The sequence below is a fragment of the Triticum aestivum genome, chromosome 6A (genome assembly GCF_018294505.1).
Source record: "Triticum aestivum cultivar Chinese Spring chromosome 6A, IWGSC CS RefSeq v2.1, whole genome shotgun sequence".
Lineage (NCBI taxonomy): Eukaryota > Viridiplantae > Streptophyta > Magnoliopsida > Poales > Poaceae > Triticum > Triticum aestivum.
The window spans coordinates 511,460,520-511,479,873 of record NC_057809.1 but is presented as its reverse complement, the minus strand read 5'-3'; positions in this window follow the sequence as shown (position 1 = coordinate 511,479,873).

The following is a 19,354-nucleotide window of genomic DNA, read 5'->3' as shown; positions in this document are numbered from 1 at the left end:
AAGCCACCTCGCACCTACACAAACAAATAAGAACCTTGCAACCAACGCGATAAAGGGAATGTCAATCCCTTCACGGCCACTTGCAAAAGTGAGATTTGATAGAGATAATAAGATAATTTTTTTGGTATTTTTATGATATAGATTAAAAGTAAAGGTTGCAAAGTAAAATAGATTGGAAACTTATATGATGGAAAATAGACCCGGGGGCCATAGGTTTCACTAGTGGCTTCTCTCAAGATAGCATAAGTATTACGGTGGGTATACAAATTACTGTCGACCAATTGATAAACTTGTCAGAAGATCCAAATATTGTTCATAGATAAACTTGATCATAAACCCACAATTCATCGGTCTCAACAAACTCACCGCAAAAGAAGATTACATCGAATATATCTCCACGAGAGAGGGGGAGAACATTGTATTGGGATCCAAAAAGAGAGAAGAAGCCATCTAGCTAATAACTATGGACCTGAAGGTCTGAGGTAAACTACTCACACATCATCGAAGAGGCTATGGTGTTGATGTAGAAGCCCTCCGTGATCGATGCCCCCTCCGGCGGAGCTCCGGAATAGGCCCCAAGATGGGATCTCGTGGATACAGAAAGTTACGATGGTGGAATTAGGGTTTTGGCTCTGTCTCTGATCGTTTGGGGGGTACGTAGGTATATATAGGAGGAAGTAGTACGTCGGTGGAGCAACAGAGGGCCCATGAGGGTGGAGGGCGCGTTTGGGGGGGGGGGGGGGGGGTAGGCGCGCCCCCTACCTCGTGGCTTCCCTGTTGGTTGCTTGACATAGGGTCCAAGTCTCCTAGATCATGTTCGTTCTGAAAATCACATTCCCGAAGGTTTCAGTCCGTTTGGACTCCGTTTGATATTCTTTTCTGCGAAACTCTGAAATAGGCAAAAAACAACAATTCTGGGCTGGGCCTCCGGTTAATAGGTTAGTCCCAAAAATAATGTGAAAGTGAATAATAAAGCCCAATAATGTCCAAAACAAAAGATAATATATCATGGAGCAACCAAAAATTATAGATATGTTGGAGACGTATCAGTGTGCATCCAACTTGCTTGCTCACGAAGACCTAGGGCAATTTGAGGAAGCCAACATTGGAATATACAAGCCAAGTTCTATAATGTAAAATTCCCACTAGTATATGAAGATGACAAAATAGGAGACTCTCTATCATGAAGATCATGGTGCTACTTTGAAGCACGAGTGTGGTAAAATGATAGTAGCATTGTCCCTTCTCTCTTTTTCTCTCATTTCTCTTTTTTCCTTTTTTCTTTTATTTGGGCCTTCTCTTTTTTATGGCCTCTTTTTTCTTTTCTTTTTTCATCCGGAGTCTCATCCCGACTTGTGGGGGAATCATAGTCTCCATCATCCTTTCCTCACTTGGGACAATGCTCTAATAATGATGATCATCACACTTCTATTTACTTACAACTCAAAAATTACAACTCGATACTAAAACAAAATATGACTCTATGTGAATGCCTCCGGCGGTGTACCAGGATGTGCAATGAATCAAGAGCGACATGTATGAAAGAATTATGAACGGTGGCTTTGCCACGAATACAATGTCAACTACATGATAATGCAAAGCAATATGACAATGATGAAGCGTGTCATAATAAACGGAATGGTGGTAAGTTGCATGGAAATATATCTCGGAATGGCTATGGAAATGCCATAATAGGTAGGTATGGTGGCTTTTTTGAGGAAAGTATATGGTGGGTTTATGGTACCGGCGAAAGTTGCTCGATACTAGAGAAGCTAGCAATGGTGGAAGGGTGAGAGTGCGTATAATCCATGGACTCAACATTTGTCATAAAGAACTCACATACTTATTGCAAAAATCTATTAGGTATCGAAACAAAGTACTACACGCATGCTCCTAGGGGGATAGATTGGTAGGAAAAGACCATCGCTCGTCCCCGACCGCCACTCATAACGAAGACAATCAATAAATAAATCATGCTCCGACTTCATCACATAACAGTTCACCATACGTGCATGCTACGGGAATCACAAACTTTAACACAAGTATTTCTCAAATTCACAACTACTCAACTATCATGACTCTGATATCACCATCTTCATATCTCAAAACAATCATCAAGTATCAAACTTCTCATAGTATTTAATGCACTTTTTATGATTGTTTTTTTATTATACCCATCTTGGATGCCTATCATATTAGGACTAGTTTTATAGCCAAGGCAAATTACCATGCTGTTCTATAGGACTCTCAAAATGATATAAGTAAATCATGAGAGATCAATAATTTCTATAAAATAAAACCACCACCATGCTCTAAAAAGATATAAGTGAAGCACTAGAGCAAAATTATCTAGCTCAAAAGATATAAGTGAAGCACATAGAGTATTCTAATGAATTCCGATTCATGTGTGTCTCTCCCAAAAGGTGTGTACAGCAAGGATGATTGTGGTAAACTAAAAATCAAAGACTCAAATCATACAAGACGCTCCGAGCAAAACACATATCATGTGGTGAATAAAAATATAGCCTCAAGTAAAGTTACCGATAGACGAAGACGAAAGGGGGGATGCCTTATGGGGCATCCCCAAGCTTAGGCTTTTGGTTGTCCTTGAAATTTACCTTGGGGTGCCTTGGTCATCCCCAAGCTTAGTCTCTTGCCACTCCTTATTCCATAATCCATTAAATCTTTACCCAAAACTTGAAAACTTCACAACACAAAACTCAACAGAAAATCTCATGAGCTCCTTTAGTATAAGAAAACAAACCACCACTTCAAGGTACTGTAATTAACTCATTCTTTATTTATATTGGTTTTAAAACTACTGTATTCCAACTTCTCTATGGTTCATACCCTCCGATACTAGCCATAGATTCATCAATATAAGCAAACAACACACGAAAAACAGAATCTGTAAAAAACAGAACAGTCTGTAGTAATCTGTAGGTTTAGAATACTTATGTAACCCCAAAAATTCTGAAATAAATTGGTGGACTTAAGGAATTTTTCAATTAATCATCTTCAAGAAGAATCAACCTAATTTCACTCTCCAGTAAAAAATGGCAGCACATCTCATGAGCGCTAAAGTTTCTGTTTTTTACAGCAAGAGCGCAAAAACTCCCCCCAAGTCTTCCCAAAGGTTCTACTTGGTACAAACACTAACTAAAAGCATAAAACCACATCTAAACAGAAGCTAGATGAATTATTTATTACTAAACAGAACCAAAAAGCAAGAAACAAAAATAAAATTGGGTTGCCTCCCAACAATCGCTATCGTTTAACGCCCCTAGCTAGGCATAGAAACAAGAATAGATCTAGGTATTGTCATTATAATGATAAGGTAAATCGCGAAAATTCATATCATACTCCCTACGTTCAGAAGCAAGCTTTCTTTGTGGCAAGCAAAAGTAATCAAAAGGGCTAAATTTCATGGGACAAAAGTCCCGAAGATCAAGCTCGGGAGGTATTGGTTCCTCCTTTGGCCCCTCATATTGCACAACCAATTCATCATTATAAGCATTCTTTTGGCAAAAAGTCATGAGCCTTTGTTCAAGGGAAAAACCCAACCCATTTTTTTGGATAGCAAAATTATCATTAAGTTCAAAAATCCTATCAACAAGAACATCGGTAGGAACCTTCTTTCTGAGGTTTTCGTTAAAAGCACCATGATTTAAAGATCGTAAGCGCATTATGTCCTCTTGATAAAAAAAGGATCGCTTCTATGGGAGGGCGGCCGAAATCCACCCAATAATGCGCAAAAATTTCATTGGCCTCTTTATTATAAATCTGAACCCATGAGCTAAAAATATGGTAGCTGCTCGCTTAACAGAAGAATGCTCAATATTAGAAAATTCTAGATAGATCCTTTGTATGCAAGGGTGCATATGGATAAATTGTCTTTCAAGTTCAACAACAAGCAACGATATAGCATCCGCAAGACTACTAGTTTTATGAAGAATAGACCCGCTCATGGTGGGCAAAGCACCGGCACAAGTAAAGAAATCTTGAATAACTCATTTTCCAATAATATTACCACTACCAATCCGAAACTTTTTAGTGTGTAAAATAGTGGGTTCTTCATGAGGACCAACACTTTTTGGTAAAGCCATCGCGGCAAACAATTCAACACACAAGCACACAAGAAGCAAGCGAAAAAGAGGCGAACGGAAAAAGAGGGCGAATAAAACGGCAAGGGTGAAGTGGGGGAGAGGAAAACGAGAGGCAAATGGCAAATAATGTAATGCGAGGGATAAGAGTTTGTGATGGGTACCTGGTATGTCTTGACTTGTGCGTAGATCTCCCCAGCAACGGCGCCAGAAAACCTTCTTGCTACCTCTTGAGCACTGCGTTGGTTTTCCCTTGAAGAGAAAGGGTGATGTAGCAAAGTAGCGTAAGTATTTCCCTCAGTTTTTGAGAACCAAGGTATCAATCCAGTAGGAGGCTACACGCAAGCCACCTCGCACCTACACAAACAAATAAGAACCTTGCAACCAACGCAATAAAAGGGGTTGTCAATCCCTTCACGGCCACTTGCAAAAGTGAGATCTGATAGAGATAATAAGATAAATATTTTCGGTATTTTTATGATATAGATTGAAAGTAAAGATTGCAAAGTAAAATATATTGGAAACTTATATGATGGAAAATAGACCCGGGGGCCATAGGTTTCACTAGTGGCTTCTCTCAAGATAGCATAAGTATTACAGTGGGTAAAAAAAATTACGGTCAAGAAATTGATATAGAAGTGCATAATTATGAGAATATCTAGGCATGATCATGTATATAGGCATCACATCCGTGACAAGTAGACTGAAACGATTCTGCATCTACTACTATTACTCCACACATCGACCGCTATCCAGCATGCATCTAGAGTATTAAGTTCATAAGAACAGAGTAACGCATTAGGCAAGATGATATGATGTAGACGGATAAAATCAATCAATATGATATAAACCCCATCTTTTTATCCTCAATGGAAACAATACAATACGTGACTTTCTGCCCATGCTGTCACTGGTAAAGGACACCGCAAGATTGAACCCAAAGCTAAGCACTTCTCCTATTACAAGAAAGATCAATCTAGTAGGCCAAACCAAAATGATAATTCGAAGAGACTTGCAAAGATGACAAATCATACATAAAAGATTTCAGAGAAGAATCAAATATTGTTCATAGATAATCTTGATCACAAACCCACAATCCATCGGATCTCGACAAACACACCGCAAAAAGAATTACATCGAATAGATCTCTAAGAGAATCGAGGAGAACTTTGTATTGAGATCCAACAAGAGGAACAAGCCATTTAGATAATAACTATGGAACCGAAGGTCTGTGGTAAACTACTCACACATCATCGGAGAGGCTATGGTGTTAATGTAGAAGCCCTCCGTGATCGATTCCCCCTCCGGCGGAGCTCTGGAAAAGGACCCAAGATGGGATCTCTTGGGTACAGAAGGTTGCGGCGGTGGAAATAGGGTTTCATGGTGCTCTTGGATGTTTTCGGGGTATATGGGTATATATAGGAGGAAGAAGTACGTCGATGGAGCTGTGAGGGGCCCACGAGGGTGGGGGGCGCGCCCCTTGCCTCGTGGCCTCCTTGCTTCTTTCTTGACGGCCACTCCAAGTGTCCGGGATCACGTTTGTGTTGGGGAACGTAGTAATTTCAAAAAAAAAATCCTACGCACACACAGGATCATGGTGATGCATTGCAACGAGAGGGGAGAGTGTGTCCACGTACCCTCGTAGACCGAATGCGGAAGCGTTAGCACAACGTGGTTGATGTAGTCATACGTCTTCACGATCCGACCGATCCAAGTACCGAACGCACGACACGTCTGAGTTCTGCACACGTTCAACTCGATGACGTCCTATGAGCTCCGATCCAGCAAAGCTTCATAGGAGAGTTTCTTCAGCACGACGGCGTGGTGACGGTGATGATGATGCTACCGACGCAGGGCTTCGCCTAAGCACCGCTACGATATGATCGTGGTGGATTATGGTGGACGGGGCCACCGCACACGACTAAGGGATCAATGATCAATTGTGTGTCTATGGGGTGCCCCTGCCCCCGTATATAAAGGAGCAAGGGGGAGGACGCAGCCGGCTAGGGAGAGGCGCGCCAAGGGGGAGTCCTACTCCCACTAGGAGTAGGACTCCTCCTATTCCTAGTAGGAGTAGGAGAGGGGGGAAGGAAAGGGAGAGGAGAAGGAAAGAGGGGGCCGGCCCCCCTTGCCCTAAACCAATTCAGTTTGGGCCTTCGGGGGCGCACCCCACACTCCCTTCGCTGCCCTCTATTTCCACTAAGGCCCATGTAAGCCCATTAAGCCCCCGGGGGGTTCCCGGTAACCCCCGGTACTCCGATATATGTCCGAAACATTCCGGAACCTTTCCGGTGTCCGAACATAGTCGTCCAATATATCAATCTTTACGTCTCGACCATTTTGAGACTCCTCGTTATGTCTGTGATCATATCCGGGACTCCTAACTACCTTCGGTACATCAAAACACAAAACTCATAATACCGATCGTCACCGAACTTTAAGCGTGCGGACCCTATGAGTCCGAGAACTATGTAGACATGACCAAGACACGTCTCCGGTCAATAACCAATAGTGGAACCTGGATGCTCATATTGGCTCCCACATTTTCTACGAAGACCTTTATCGGTCAAACCGCATAACAACATATGTTGTTCCCTTTGTCATCGGTATGTTACTTGCCCGAGATTCGATCGTCGGTATCTCAATACCTAGTTCAATCTTGTTACCAGCAAGTCTCTTTACTCGTTCTGTAATACATCATCCCGCAACTAACTCATTAGTTACAATGCTTGCAAGGCTTATAGTGATGTGCATTACCAAGTGGGCCCAGAGATACCTCTCCGACAATCAGAGTGAAATCCTAACCTCGAAATACGCCAACTCAACAAGTACCTTCGGAGACACCTGTAGAGCACCTTTATAATCACCTAGTTATGTTGTGACGTTTGGTAGCACACAAAGTGTTCCTCCGGTAAACGGGAGTTGCATAATCTCATAGTCATAGGAACATGTATAAGTCATGAAGAAAGCAATAGCAACAAACTAAACAATCAACACTACAAAAAAATACACTTCCGTGATGATACGTGTTTGTCACAGTAGGTCGCTTTTTTTGTCATGCATGTACATCCATGACAAATTTATGACAGAATCAAGATAGTCATACATGTGCTGTCGTAGAAGTGTTCCATGGCATTACCAAAATTATCATCACGGAAGTGTCCACTTCCATGATGATAAATCGCGCGTCACAGAAGTGCTTTCGTCAAGGGTGACCGACACGTGGCATCCACCGTAACGGAACGCTGTTAAGCTATCGGGTCGGGTTTTGGATCTGATAACCCGTTAACAGCCCCAACCAATGGGGATTTTCCACGTGTAAAGTCATCATTGGCTAGAGGAAACATGTGTCGGCTCATCGTCGGGACAGATGTCATCCACTCACTGTACAGAATGCGCCTATGATACGTCGACACGTGGCACGACCCAACAAGTTTAAATGGGCCGGCCCAACTAAAGGCCCACAAGATTTTGTGGACCATAATGGGCCGGCCCAGCTAAAGGCCCACGAGATTTTGCGGACCATAATGGGCTGGCCCAGCTAAAGGCCCGCAAGATTTTGCGGGCCATAATGGGCCAGCCCAGGTAAAGGCCCACAAGATTTTCGTGTGCCATAATAGGCCAGCCCAGGTAAAGGCCCACAAAATTCTTGTGGATCATAATGGGCCGGCCCAGCTAAAGGCCCACGAGATTTCGCCGACATTAATGGGCCAGCCCAGCTGTAGGCCCACAAGATTTTGAGGACCCTACTAGGCCGGCCCGTTAACTGGCTGCCATGTTTTGGGCCAAATGCCGGCCCATATTTGATCCGGTCTATTAATGGCCTGCTATGCTCCGGGCCTAATAGTGGCCCATATGAGATCCGGCCCGTTAAAAGCCTACCACGTTCTGGGCCAAATCACGGCCCAGATCAGGTCCAGCCCTTTAATAAGTTTTGGGCCTAATTATGGCCCATATCAGATTCGGCCCGTCAACTGGACACTATGCTTTCGGGCCCACTTGCTAAAGGCCCACTTAGTAATTCGGCCTGATATTAGTTTTGGCCTATTAAGGGCCCGTTTAACATTTCGGCCCTATATTAATTTCAGCCTGTTAAAAGCCCATCATATAGTTGGGCCTAACTATGGCCCGGTTTGCATCCGGCCTGCTCGCAGCCGATATCTGATTGGGCCAAACAAGGACCGAGACAATTTTTCGGCCTGTTAAAAGCCCGTGATTTGATTCGCACAATCATGGGCCGGGGTTCATTTCGGGCTGCTGCCAGCCCGTGAGCTGATCGACACGTTTCAGGCCCAACCTACATCGTGATTGCATGACGGCCCGATTATGTACCGTAATTTTACGGTTTGGCCGGTTTACTGCGAAGACAGGATATATATATACAGTAAAATAACTGCAACATCGTGAATAAGAAAAAATCTATACTATACAATAAAGAAATTATGGCATATTACATCCACTGGGCATCAAAATTCGCCACTATGATAATAAAGCACAAGAAGACAGCAGATTACATACACTGGGCATCAAAGATCGCCACCAGTGCAAATAAACACGCCGACAAAATAATATACAAAACCGACAACACTTCAATAGAGTTCAAGAAAGGTTAGCCCTGCTGGGGAGCTGCAGCGCAAGCAGCTGAGCAAGATGATGAGACTATGCTTGTTCAACACTTATATCTTCCTCACTCTGAAAGATAAACAAGCAGACAGATGACAGGTTTTGCACATAAAATATCAGTCCTGACAATTCATCACATTTCTTACTGATGAATAAAGTGACACAGTTTAAATTTGCATTAACACAATATGGTATTGTTCAGGTCAAGACATGGCAGGAAATGACATTGTGAAGGAGTTGGCAGCTTCACGACACCACTGGATTACAGATCAAGAACTCATAAGTATCAATGGTTAGTGTGTTGTCAATTTATACCATTTCAGATTGGCAAATAAAGAGACGGTTTAAATAATAGTAGAATGATATGACATTGTTCATAGTTAAGACATTGCAGAATATGACATTGTGCTGTAGTGGGTAGGTTCACCACACCACTGGATTACGGATGAAGAATAGAAGCATACATGCAGTGCAAAAGAAGATCACTTGCTCTGTATAGTTTAATTTACATGGTATGAAGAAGGAAGTTGGTTGTACAACTGAAAACTTAAATTGAGAAAGGACAAACTTTTGTTTATGAACTACATAATAAACTTTAAACAAGCAATTTGATGCAAACACCAAAAATAAATAGCTGTTGGAGTCATGCCTAACCAAATATATACAAGAAAGTTTGAAGGCTTGAGATGGACAAACTTACATTATTGGTGAAGACAGGCTCTATAAAGGCCTTGTCCATGCTGATGGGGGGGGGGGAATTCAAGAAGTTTACCACAGAATCTTCTTCAAAAGCATTGCCTTTATTCTACATTTTGTTAACAGTAAATATAGATGTGATAATATACGAAAAATGGAGAATATTTAAGATAAGATGAAGAGTGATGCTACATAACCAAGTAGCTATAAATGTAAGTGCAGCGATACAGGCAAAAGGTACAGCCAAGAGCAATGCACAACTAAACTTCTTCAGTACCAACCTTATGGTAAGAGTAAATATAGATCTGATGTGTAGAAAATGGAGGGCAAAGGAAAATAAGCCGCAGAGTGATGGTACATGAACAATTACCTACCATTATAAGTACACTGATAAAGGACAACATGCACTTACAAGAACAATGCAGAGCTAAAAAAATTGGCATTGGATATATTCTACACTAATGTAACCATTCATACAGATCAGATAATTTGGAGCGAACAATTGATAAAGCAAGCTATCATGCATACTGCTGTCACATAATGAACCAGGTATGTATGCAAGTACAGTGATACATGACAACAGGTACTAACAAGAGCAAAGCAGCGGGCAGCATATTTGCGATATCATGTCGTTCTTGTCAAACTGGAATTCTTCTTCGAGCAGATTTCCTGCAAAAAAGATCCGTAAGGCACATGCGGAAAAGTAGAAGTTCAAATTGTCATGTGATTTCATAGGCAGTACCTCATCTTGGGAACGAGACCAGTGCATAAAAAGGTTTTTCCATTCAATGTCTTCTAAATTTAGCACAGGAGACTTCACCGGAAATTCGTTTATAGACTTGCCATCAAAGTGTGATTTCCTCAGGTAACACCAATACTGCTGCAATGCTTCCTTGAAAATCACAAGCAAGTTTTGCTCGTCATGACTATCCAGATTGACCCTCGCCTAGTTACAACAATGTAATGTAAATCATTCATGTGTTCAATCAGCAGAAAACAGGAAAATAATAACCATGAATAATAGCACTTACACGTAAGTTGGACAGGAAGATGTGAAAATGGTGTTTGTCTTCACAATAATCTTCCCATGATGGGAATATATGCACATAGTCCCTAACAACATTGAAAGCATTGTCTTTTAAACTGGGAATAAATGGAATGGGGTTCCAATCTGCAGGAATTGGCCGTCTCTGCAGTTGGGATAGGTCTTTGGCCAGTGGACTTGCTGTACTTTTTGCTGGAGTGGGATTTTTCTATGGTACAGCTAGTGCTATGGCAAATGAAATCGGTATACCTTTTTCTAGAGTGCAGGTCCTGTGTGGTGGGGCTAGTGGTGTGGACAGTGAAGTATGGGTACAGTCTGCTGGAGTCGCTCCTACGTTTTGTGTCACTGGTTGTACAACCAATATAAGTGGGGTGCTGTCTGATTTCTCCGGCACCACCACGTTTTTCAAGGACTTTGCTGGTGCTCCTTCAGGTTCGACAATCACCCTCTTCCTTTTTGATGTCTGATGCACAAGAACAACATTTGAGTGGAAAAACATGGTATGATGACAGATGGAATATGTATTGATAATGGATGGGCATGGCATCTCGACATATATGATGAGTAAACTAAGCAGATGGCGGTGCAACAAAGTAGAAGAAATGCAAGACAACATATGCAAGATACCCGCAATCAATAAAACATTGCCAAATTAGAACAGGCACCTTGATGGGTGAATAGGACATGCCATCTGCCTTTGACTCCTCGAGGTTAGAATAGTCATTAGGATCATATTCTGAACAAGAATCAACAGGTGGGGAGCGTATGAGTTTCATTGCATCCAGAATGGAACTCAATGCCTTGGTGCCAATTTTGTAAGTCATTGAAGTGTTTAGCTTCAAGAGTGGACTGCTGCTAGTGCGACACAAAGCAGCTACACAGATCATAGTGTAGATATAACGGGAAAACCTTAAGCATCAGAGTAAAATCAGCAAAGTGGAACTTGCTGGAATATATGTGCTAGTATTGCCGGTACGGCTAGAAAGGCTTCAGATACCAGCTCTCTTCAAGTGAAGGTGCGGTACTGTTAATATCAATGTAACTCTCAAAGGCGACATAGCTCCCCGCATTTCCTTGCTATTCTTATAGGATTCAAGTGGGCAGGCCACTACAAATCCTATTCCTATGTTTACAAGATCCTACGAATCAAAGAGGCTAAAAGTGTCCATCACAACCGACCGTATAGACCTCTACACTGCAAATGTCCCTGCTCATCTTCAGTACAAGGAACATACTGTACTACTATCATACTCCCTCCGTTCCAAAATATAAGTCTTGGTAGAGATTTCCACTATGGATCACGTACAGATGTATCCAGGTACATTTTAGAGTGTAGATTCACTCATTTTGCTCCATATGTAGTCCATGGTGGAATCTATACAAAGACTTGTATTTAGGAACAGAGAGAGTACATATTAAAGAAGAACGGAAGAGGAACATGGTAAAGAAGAGCAAGCAGATTTTGGATAATAAAATGTTGGTTGCGCAATGCCCACACATGAGGAACCAGAGCGCATTAAGAATGCAACTCCTAGCTGTCTCTCGACCATTTCAGGCGGTTGGATGAAGATCCTACGTCTCCTAACCCTTCTTCTTCCTCGTCTCTAATTCTTCCCATACAGAACACCACACGGGCCGCCGGCCGGACCATCGGCCCCCATCGCCTATGTTCCTCCGCCACCCCCACCCCACCCCAACCCCCACCCGCGTCGAGTTTTCTTTGTTTGGTGAGGCCCCACAACCACCCGAGCCCCTTTGATCGCACCGGCGAACTCTGGCGAGCTCTGAAAAATCGACTGACCCAATTTTGCAATTTAGTCTACTGTGATTTAACTAGTGTGGAATATAAAAGGGGAAAACCATAAGCATTGCGAGTATGGTGTTGAGCGTGCCATGGCGGATCTGAAGGTGCAAATCGGACAAAGGCAACTTCGCAACCAAGACAAGAAATCAGAGTAAAGCAGTGGCGATCTATTTTCTTGCTGCGATAAATAAGTTGAGCAGATACGAAAGAGTACCGCCTCTGGTGCAGTGCCGTGTACGCATCTGCTGAGAATTTGACGGTGCTGCGGTAGCGATGGCTGTCAGCGGAGTGGAAGCAGATCTAGGAGGATAGGCGGTGGCGGTGGGGCGCGGTGGACGAGACGGTCGTAGGAGCGGCGCCGGCAAGGTGGACGACGGTGGGGATGAAGCGGGAGGACGGGATGCAAGGATCCCGGTCCGAAGCCGTGGATGAGAGAGGTCGATCTCTTGTAATGGACGGCAGCGTCGGGGTATCAGCTCTGGCATGGTGGAGGAGGATGGCGGTGGATGTGGTGGCGGATGGCGGCGGACGGAGGAGGGTGGGGTGGAGAGGGTGTTTTGGCGCCCACGGAGAACGAATGGGGAAAAGGGAGGTAGAGAGGAAGGGGAGAACCATGTATTCAGGGCGCGCTTGTCTCAAATGCGAGGAAATTTACAAACTTAGCCCCCGTTTCAAATTTCTACTACATCACAGCAACACTAGTCGGTTGGGGATAGGACGGTAATCTCGCATACACCGAATATTTGCCGACGAGAGTTTGTTTTTGGCGCCCACCGTGTATGAATATGAATCGGGGAGGGAGTTGATTTCGGCCAAGGACACACCGTGTTTTGGCGCCCAACGTGTATGAATCCGGGTGAGAGGCGGTTACGTCACGTTTGGGTGAAATTGCAAACCTACCCCTATCGAAACCTATAGAAATCCAGCATATAGGCTTTGCGTGGCAGGGATAGGCAGCAGTGATTTCCATCTCGCAGATTTTGGTTTCGGGCGGTTACTGCGACTTTCCCTGCTTTGTTCAAATTTTGCAGAGTGCACGTTTACCGTGCCAACTCAATACGAATCCCGTTTGTATTCTATTTTTTCGGGCGGGATGCATTTTCAATTGGAATTACATTCTATATACATCATTTTTTATATATACTTTCAAAAGCACAACACCATTTATACATAAATATGGTTTACAAATGGCATGATCTCAGATTCATAAGGTTGTATCCATCAATTTGGATTTTCAAATATTTGAAACCACTTTATGTTGAAATCCAATGTATGCATTACTCGCTAACTGTCTCCAATTAATGTGTGTTTCATGCAGTTTTTTTACTTCTCAAGCATGTATAATGTGTTTCACACACGCAACATATAGTGTAATCCCATTTAGACATTAATTGCATATAAACCATGCATTGTTTGTAATTGAAGAATCTATGGATCACCAATATTGATAAACTATATAACATTACACGTGTGCCCAAATTCAAATGAATATGCATGTTTGATACACCAACTTGCGTTATGATATTATCGATGTCGTGATCTATAGTTTAAATATTTGAATCCCCTTTAATCCAGATATTCGTCTCATATAGCTATCACTCATGCTTATATAGGACTATCTCTCTGGACCTATACACGTTCATCGTCTCTCAGGTATCTCTCGTGCTACCTGTATGTCGACAATGATCTTTTATCTTCGTAACACACTGACGGTACTCTCTCCCTCGACCTTCATCACTCTATCTCTCTGTAAGTATATCTCGCTCCCTTCTATGTGTCTCTAACTATGATTCTCCATGTGGAATCTCTTTCTCTCACACAAACACAAAACTTTGTCTCCCGGGGTCTCATTTCTCTCTACTATTCCCATGTGTGCCACTTGCACACCCCTCATACAAAGATGTCTTTCGCTCCTTAGATATGAGAACCTACGACTCTTCCTCTTCAATATCTCTTTCTCCCACACAAACACAAACTCTGTCTCCCAGGGTCTCATATTTCTCCATTGTTCTCTTGTATGTCGCTCACACACACCCTCTCTCCCTAGAGATATCTTGCGTTCCCTCGTATGTCTCTCTAGCTATCACTCTTGTTGTGAAATATCTTTCTCTCTCGCAGACACAAAACTCCATCTCTCTGGATCTCATTTCTCTCTGATATCTGTTTGTATGTGACTCACATGCACCCTCTCTCTATCTCTCTCACACCCACACACATAACCCAGCCTTCTGATCCGCTCGACTCCTACCTCTAATGCACACTAGCTAACATCTTTATCTTTCTATTTATCTGTTTCTCCATCAACCTTATTTCTCGCCCTCACTCTTGATTCCTATCACGCACACTACATATGTTTTTCTCTACATGCAGTCAAGTGCCCTCTCACACACATATATAACTTCACCCTTTGAACCACCTGACGGTCATCTCCAACACCCAAACTAGCGGATGTCCCTCTAGCTAGCATCTCCATCTCTGTATCTATCTGTAGTTTCTCCGTCAACATTTCTTTCTCGCACGGAGTCTTGCTTCCTATCACCCACACTATATATGTCTCTCCATACATATGCATTTATAGGTTGGTCTCTTTTGCACTATCATTGCGCCTCACTCCCTCTGCTCGCCATAGATGCATGCTCCAACCCATGCCACTATCTCTTAAAGACAAAAACACATGCTCAATTGTCGGGACTTCTTCCATGCATTCTCACATGCATGCATATTGTCATACTGATCCGTCTCTCCCATGTCGTTGATCTTATGACTTATGTCTTCTTTCTTTTATCTCGATCATGCGGGTGCGCGCACACACACACATCCCACGTATACATGTATACCTCTCACACATGCACATTCAAGGTCTCTATGTCTCCATACGTAGTTAATTACCCTCAATCCTAACGCCACATCGAATCGTTCTCCTCTTTTGTGCACATAACTTCCGCTTGGATGGGTAAAACACACACTCACACTTAACAATCTCCTTCTAGCTACCCCCCGCCTCTCACTCTTCCCCTATATCCCCGAAACCAATAAGACCATCCCTTAGTTTAATTCCCGCCTACATGCACCATCGATATATAGTAGTCTTCCTTGGTGTCTCTCGAACAAACACGTTCTCTCGAAGTCGACTCCTCTCATGCATATAGGTCCTAATGCGTTTTTCAAGGCTAACTTTGACCAAACGTTAGAGCAATAATATATGACATGCAACTTACACAAAGCATACCTTCAATTTTGTATGTCAAAGGAGCTTCCAATAATATAATTTGCATAGTATACATCTCATGTGCTATTAATCTTATCAATAGTCAAAGGTTGTCTTGAAAACACATTAGCCCCTATATAGATGGAAGGAGGGAGTAGGTCCCATGCAAAAAATGAGAATAAAATTCAAACATCTGGGCATCGTGGCTCGGTCGATAACATTGATAAACTTGGTTTTAAAATCATGAAACTTGGCATGGTGTCATGTCATGGTAGTACCATGCCGTGGTAAAAAAATTGGCTGAATAGGAACAAATTTTGGTATAAGCTTCTTGCAAATCAGAGCTTCTCTCAAGAAGGCTCGTGGTTCTGGGAGGGAACGTGTCACCTTTGTGTGCATAATTCAAATTTGAAATACAAGCACATGTTCCAGTGCACCAAAGTTTGTTGAAAAATCACATGTGTGTCCTCGGGTAAATTTCTAGGTTCCATGCAAGAAATGGGAATGAAATTCAAAATTCTGGGTGTCGTGGCTGGGTTGGAAACATTGAGAAACTTAGTTTTTTAATTCCTGTAAATCCAAAACACGCATGAAAATAATGAAACTTGGCTTGGTGCCATGACATGGCACCAACATGATGTGGTAAATTTGCAGTCTGATTTGCGAAGGCGCACACATTAACAATCAACAAAGTCATTTTGGAAGAAGTGCTGTCACGTTACAATCGGAAACACAAGTATTATTGAAACCGTGGGTGTTCTACTTACTAGTACCATTTACGTGCTGCCACGCGTCCCCTTTTTTATTAGCTAGGAGGCGACATGCAGGGTAGCTATTTGAGTACGAGAGGCGTGCGATCAGACCCCTGCGCGTGCTTATCGGGAGGAGAGCCCTTTGACCTCCATCTGCCGTCCACCTCTCTCCCAAGGTCTCCATTAATGGCGCCCGAGCCTCTGTTTAATGGCATGGCTATGTCTCACTCGACTGAGATTTAAGAGAGAAAAAAGAAAATCTGAAAGCACGGATCTTGATGTAAGATCTGATGGACCTATATAGCATCTACTGCAACTTATAGCAAGACTGATGAATATATAAGGACGATTAATTTTTTTTGATCAAAGAAGGGCTTGCCCCTTCCGATTTTCATTACTGAAAACCACCACAATTCACAAGAAGTTCAACACAACTCTAGACTAACAGGAAGGACTAAAAGCTACCAGATTGAAATCGCAACATCCCAAGAGGCCAACAAAGGCCAAACATCCGCGCTAGAACCCAACATTTCACAACCGATGACACAATCCACATACTAAACCGATAATTACATCAAAAGAAACCAGGAAACTAGTCTCTGCGGCAAGCGGCAATGTCGTCCTGCAACCTCGCCGAGCGGGAGATCTGATCCATCTGGCTATGGACGATCGCATGCATGCGCCTGTAACAGTCGTCGCGTGCCCGCGAGAAATTTTCCTAGGCCGCCGCGGCACGGCAGGACATCTCTACTGCATTCGTGGCGCGGCGGGACATCTCTGCTGCTTCCGCGGCGCGGCCGGACCAGTCTGCTGCATCGACGGCACGGCGGGACCTCTGTGCTGCTTCAGCGGCACGACGGGACCTCTGTGCTGCTACTTCCGCGCGGCGGGACATGTCGGCTGCTCTCGCAGCGAGGCGGGACATCTCTCGTGCTTCCGCTTCCATGCTCGCCTCTCCCTGGTGGCAATCTCTCGACCCAGAACTCACGCCGGCCATGGCAGACGCAAGGGAAGGATGCTGATTGACTTTTTGTTTTTGTGGATGAGGAGTTGAGGAGGAATGTGCAGTCATCTTGGCATACTAGTATTTATAACCGAGTACTAATACGCTCCTAAGTGGGAAACCGTTTAGGTTGTGATCGGTGTGAATAGGTTTGCAATTCAATATAGCATGGAGTAATTTGGAATGTGACGAGACGCAAGATCAAAATTTATTGATGGTTCTAGTTTCGAAGTGCGGCACTATTCCCGGATGGAGTACTTCTTTTTCTACTCCCTCCTTTCCGGTTTTATAGGGCTTATCTCAAAATTTTAGTTTTTCCATTTTATAAGGCTCAATTTGGTTGTCCCCAACACATGTTCAGATTCCAAGGTGCATTAAATCATTGCATGCAAGTATTAAGAGAAAATTGACCAATGCATGTACTTTATGCATGCATGCATTGCAATTAATGCATTAAACCTATCTCTCAGGACTTCTCGCACGCACCATCGTGCCACCCACAAAAACTTGTACTCTGAGTTTAGTAGTACGTTATACAGGAAGAGAAGAGGTGCACACATGCACTCGTTCTCTCACACATGCATCTATTTTTTCTCGAAAAGGAGGATGATGACCCCCGGCCTCTGCATCTGGGAGTCACACACGCAAATTATTGAAATATATCGAGTGCAGTGCTTTGATGTGTCGCGTCAACTCGTACACCAACGAGAAGTTTGATTATTCTCTCCCTCGCAGACTTAACTGCACATGCCTTTGGCTGTATGATAGGTTGGCCACACACCTGTAGGGCCCACCTGTCATACACGCAAAGGCAGGAGCGTCCCTCCCTCGCCCATGAGCGTGGTGGCTGGCAAGACTAGGAGAAGCTTTCGCTACACACTCTCCCTCCCGCACGCGGTGGACATGCAGCAGTTCAATCGGTGTCAGATGGCCAGAAGCATACTGTAGTACTCCTCCAGTGTAGTAGTATTCCATCATTATTCGACTTCCCGAAGAGGCGAAGAGCCAAGTGCAGCCCGGACGCTCGTGTGGCAGTTTCATGTGTATAGTAGTCTAGGATAGCGTGTACCGTGCCTGTAAGCTTAAAATCGTTGGGGTTGGCTCCATGCTATGTGGTCGTCTCGAAGTTTTTTAAAAAAATTTAAAATAGTCTTCTGACCCTACCCGAAAACTGCCGCGTGTACTGCCCGGGAAAAGCCCCGCCCTCAACTTTTAACTATGCGAAAACAGTTCGAGCTTGTTCGTTCTATATAAATACAGTACTTACTGTATGTTTATTCACCCGTGGGGTTGTTCAATGAATGGAGGGGCGGGGAGCACAAGTGAACAATACTGTAGTACTACTAGTAGTAAGTAGGAGTCGTACAATAGTCACCTTAAATAGAGAGTTTCTTTTCTTTAATGCCACGTACAGAAATTGAAACGCTTGTTGTGGAGAGAAAAAAGACAATCACTCCACTATGTATGGACGCATGGGCCTGAGCGCTTGCTTTACTAGGGTTGCTCTCTTCATTCTCTCATCCTCTCCAGATATAAACAAGACAGAGGTAGCGACATTTTCTCTCTGCTCACCGCTGGTCATAGATCCGGTCGGATCCCTTCGGCCGGTGTGTGTAGAGGACTAAAAGGTGCATCGTTCACGCGGTCATCACCGCCAAGTGAGTGTAACATCCCAAATTTTCAATTTGGAATGTTATACATTAGGTCATCATGCATATCATATTTTCTCTCGCATTTTCCGATCCTAGAAAATTTCACGCAACTCAAGGACCCTCGGAGAGAGTTGGAAGTTTCATTATTTTCATATTTGGGATTTCTCAAATTTTGAAAATAGGATCATTTGGATTTATTTAATTATCTTCATAAAGTTTTTCCTATAAAAATTTTAAGAGAGGGAATAATATGACTTTCCCAATATTTAGGAAAAATGAAGATATTATAAATAAATCAAGATTTGGTTTTGGAAGATTTATTTTGCTTAGGCAAAAATGAGCATTTTAAAAATTTATGCATGTTTGCCGTTTTTAAAGTTCATTTTGTTCGACTCATTTTTAGGAGTCGGGGAAAATTTGTTTTATTTAAATCAGAGTTCATTTGGTATTTTTTTAATTCGTTTTGTT